General features: G+C 28.7%; 1 long non-coding RNA gene across 1 annotated transcript; it reads right to left on the bottom strand.

Moving 5' to 3' along the window:
- Nucleotides 1–358: 358 nt before the first annotated feature.
- On the bottom strand, nt 359–4,108 carry LOC112940345 (uncharacterized). The gene is made up of 3 exons (XR_003244353.2): nt 3,866–4,108; nt 3,167–3,355; nt 359–2,210 (listed from the first exon to the last, which is right to left on the bottom strand). It is a non-coding gene; the product is annotated as an uncharacterized lncRNA (long non-coding RNA).
- Between the last annotated feature and the right edge of the window lie 803 nt (nt 4,109–4,911).

The raw sequence follows: 4,911 nt of genomic DNA, 5'->3' as shown, positions 1-4,911 counted from the left end.
TAAAAAATGCTGGAGGCATAATTATGATCAATAGAGAATACAAGACTCTAGTTCAAATTTCAATAGAGACATAAATAATGAATAAAGTTAATCGATATATAATTGTAATGACAGAAAATAACAAACACTTTATATAGAACAGTCAAAATAAAGTTAATTTCGTAAACGGTCACCCAAGTTTAGAGAATTATTTTGAAATATCATTTATGTTTCATTTTAGGATCAAAATATCAATCAATTATCCATATTTTCCTCAAATATACTTTGACACTTCATAAATCTAACTCTCTCTTAGTTGGCATGACATGTCATTAAAGTCTTGTTTTTAATAATCGATTAATCTGATTTCTTAACCTCATTTAACTAAAATAATGATCATATTATTTTTTATATATATAAAAGAATCTTTTATTGTAATTACTAGATGGGCAAGGCCCATGCTAGTACGGGCCCAATATTTTATAGTCATTGAGCAATGAAAAATATCAATAAAGAGTAGAAAAAAATTAAAGTAGTACATAAAAAATGTAAAAAGAAAATATCCGGCATGATTGAAGCAAGTAGAAGTCATAACTCATATATGACAGTTCACATAAATTTTCTATTGTCCTTCAGAGCTCCTCGGTTCACTTCCCACTTCTTTTTCCAGAAAGCTTATACGCTCTCCAAAATTTGTACATGCAATATAAAAGTCACAGATCAGAGAACAACCCAATTAAATTCTACAATGGTTTACACTACTTCTTTCAGCTGTAATCATTTGCTATACCATCAAAAGTAATTTTACGACTAACCATCGTAGAAAAATTATTAGACGTGTTTCGTACTTTGTCTCTTCTGTCGAAGATAGATCAAAGGCAATACATCAGATGAAGAAAGATGAAAATTGTGAGAGGAGAAATTGTAGCATAATTTTACTGAACTCGCATTTTAACTCAACAATCAATTTCATTTAACTTACACGCTCAAAGTATCCATGATTACTTGGTGGATGGGGCCAATGCTCATAAAGAACTTTAGAAAGTCAATCAAAAATTTTAATACTGTACATTTTAGTAGAGACATTGAATGATGATACATTTCCGACAGAAACCAGTAAAGTTTGAAAACAGAGGAAAGACTGGGATTGTAAACAAGAAAAGAACATTAATTGCAAGTAGATTAAAAGATAAGTCGATCTATATATAAAATATGTGTTTCAGTCTTTCTCTTACATAATAAGGGCATCAACTTGGTGGAAATATTGTTAACCAAGATACTTCGCTGAATGATGAAAAAATCGAATCTCATACTATAGGCTTCCGAAATACAAAAAGAGCTGCTCAAAAAGTTCTCTTCATAAGTTAAATTTAATCAAACAAAGATATGCCTAGGTTATAAATTCCTTGCGCTGTAACTACTATTTACCTCATAAAATTGAATTTTATTATTATATTCCCCCCACCCCCATAATAACAAGTTAATCAATTTATGCCAAAATCACCATGCCCAATGAACTTCAACTTCTTATTTGATAAAATCCTTAACTACATAAGTAATCACTGATCTTATTGACCCTATTCAAATTTATCATCACTAAATGATTTATTTTGTAAGACCTCGACACTTCATCATCTAGGTGCTTTATTGTTGCATTTTCATGACCACATACACCTCAGTTACCTAATACAACAATACCATATTTAGTATAGTCCACAAGTGGAGTTTGAGGAGGGTAAAATGTGCGCAAACCTGACCGCTATCTTCTAAGATAGAGAGGTTGTCTTCAAAAGACCCTCAACTCAAAGAAAACAAAAACACAGCATTTAAGAAGACAATAGCAATAACAAGATAGTAAGAAAGTAGAGGCTCTAAGCCAAACCTACAAAGCAAAAATACTAAAATCAGCGATAGTATATGCATATGCTATTAACTATTGAGATCTTTGAAGTGTTCAAGCTTTTTCTTATTTTTTTCTTTTTGACAAGTCTCAATGCTATGTCTTTTTTCTCCACTAAAAACTACAATATACATTTTCTACACATTTTACATACTCCAAAATTATTAGATCCTGGAAGAGGTTGAATAGCAACATATATGCTTTTAAGTTAGGCATGAAATATATTCTCTGAGTAAAGAATCTCACTCAACTCTATGTTACTAGAGAACCATTCACTCCACTGCATTGTGTAGAATTATGTCCCTTATCTGTGACTGCACGTATGCGGCAGCTGTCCCACCAACAATAAGTATACATGTTAAAAGTATTAGATCTTTCCATTTAAAGCTCACCCATGTTCAGTAAACTATAGGAGCGGAAGAGAAGACATCTCTAAATATAAATATTCCAATCCAAAAAGTTTTAGCAACCAATTTTTTTTTATACTTGTATAATACCAAATTAAACACTCATATATGAACTCAATTAAATGTTAAAAAAATCAATTTAGCACGCTGCTTATGATGATAGAGGCATCACAATTTGACCTCAAAGAATCTAATTCAGTCAAATTTCGTGCAAATTTTTTTGTTTCAACTACATTTTCACATAATATTGTATCCAAAAGTAAATTATTCAGTCAAGGAGTAACAGTGTCTTACTGAAGAAAAATCTTGACATAAAAATGATTTTTAATAAATATTTTGGTCTCCATCTATTAGTAGGCATTAAGGAAAATATTTGAAACTTCAAAGCTTATATGGTATATCATTTCTATTTACTAAGAAGAATAACACTATCATAAAAAAAACAATTAGTAGAAAGCTTTCGAAAAAAAAAGTGAAATATACTAAGTTGGTAGAGCCCGTTGGAGCACACTCGTTGTTCCTTACCTATGTAATGACAAATAGGTAGGTGGTAAATCTGAAATATTTTTCTAAAATTATTTTATGTATTAATTTTACTATTGTCTTGAGCTATAAAAATATACTAATCATGACTTTATGCAATTAGTTCTTAATAGTTTTGTTATCAGTTTTGTTATCCCTGATCTGGCCATTTGTTTCCGAATACTCTAAGCTCTAAATAATTTTCGGTATCAACTTCTTTTGCTACTTGATTATTATATTTTAACACAGTATCTAACATATAATTATTATATAAATAGTTGTTAACTTGTTATAACATGCTAGCTAAAAGAATGTATGACAGAGCGGCAAACAAAATCATTTGAAAGTAAATACTTACGAGCGTGAGAACATTGGCTAACATATGCATCATCCGATATGATTCTTTGAAGGATGTTTGATGTCTATGGACATCCCATGCTTAGAATATGTATAAATAATATTTAGTTATTGTTGCCTATAGAACAACCAAAGTAGCATTGATATTGTCTCTTCTTCATACTTTATAAATGTGCACTCCCAAGCATATCTGCATACATTATCACACAAACAGATTACACAAACAAAGTTCTATTAAGAACAGTTTCTTTAACTAAAAAATCCCTTACACATTCTTTATAGCAGGAAAATCATGTTGCATTCCCAAAAGAAAAATGGCAACCGAAAACATTAAATAAGTTAATTGTGGCATATTATCAAACAACTTATATGCACAATCCACTTGATATCTTAGATTTATATAGGACGATCTAACTTTTGCACTAATTAATGGCTATAAAAATTAAGTTCATTAAAGAAACATAATGCATGTGCAAATCAAGCCGTTAGTAATGTACATGTAGAAATCTTAGCTAGAAATTGTATCAAAAGAGTAGAAACATTTAAAATTGTGCTTACTTTTAATGGCAGAATCACAAAGAGCCAAGAGACCATCAAGAAGGAAGTAATCAGATAAAACATTATAGCGAGGAAAAAGTGAAACATTTTAGCTTTCTGTACATCCTTTGGAGACAAAGCACTGAAAAATTGAAAAACTTACCCAAATAAATTTGAGATTTGTACCACTGATGAACGAGAGAGTGGGAAATTGGACATAGTAACACACAGTATAAAAAAAATTGAACATATGCATATTAGGTTGAAAAAAATAAGAGAGAGATAAAAATTTTATTTTTCGATGTTACGAAGAATAGATTTTAAAACGTACTATAATGTCATCAATTTTAAATACTTATAAATATATACCGTAAATAAATTATCAATATGCAAATCATTCACGAATTCTAACTTACATTAATTTCATAAATTTTATAGTGAATTAACAATATTAAATGTCAATTAACTACTAAAAAATAATTAATTGGATACTTTAAATCCATACTTACTATATTTTTTAAAAGAAAATATAAAGTGGATAATATTTATATTAGAAATAAAATTTTGATCTTTATTTATCAATATATTAATCTCATATAATATGTATATTATTGAATTGAAATAGGCAATTCAATGAATTATTACTTGTATTTCATGAATTTGGGATGAGATAAGAATATATATATTTGTGGTTAATTGTATGATAAGTTAAAATAAAATATAATATAGCAATAAAAGTATAGGCGAACTCAAGATTTGCAGACGACGGGTGCACCACCAACAATAATGCGCTTAGTTAAAGTATGTACCCAATATTGATTTATATGAAATACAAAACTACGATATTCCTCAATAAATAAATTAGATGATACCAATAGATAAAGTGTCTTAGGTGAAGTGGTGATTTTAAATTTTAATTTGCATTATCAGATCACAAGTTCAAAACTATCATCCTCCTATTTTATTCGATATTTTTAAACTTCATAGCTAAAAGCAGAAAAAAATAAAGCAAAAATAAATAAATAAGCAAATGGGAATTCGATCCCTCAAAGAAGTTCATCATCTAAACTAGCTAACTTCGCTAACTTTTGTATTTTTGGATGTATAGTAAAATATATACCTATCTCAAGATGTATATAAATATTCTATATACATAATTTTTCGAAGTTAACATAATTTTTCAAAGTTAAAGAACAAAAAATAAATTTA

The sequence above is a fragment of the Solanum lycopersicum genome, chromosome 11, assembly GCF_036512215.1.
Source record: "Solanum lycopersicum chromosome 11, SLM_r2.1".
NCBI lineage: Eukaryota > Viridiplantae > Streptophyta > Magnoliopsida > Solanales > Solanaceae > Solanum > Solanum lycopersicum.
The sequence above is the reverse complement of the archived record's forward strand: the minus strand, read 5'-3'. Positions and strand labels throughout refer to the sequence as shown.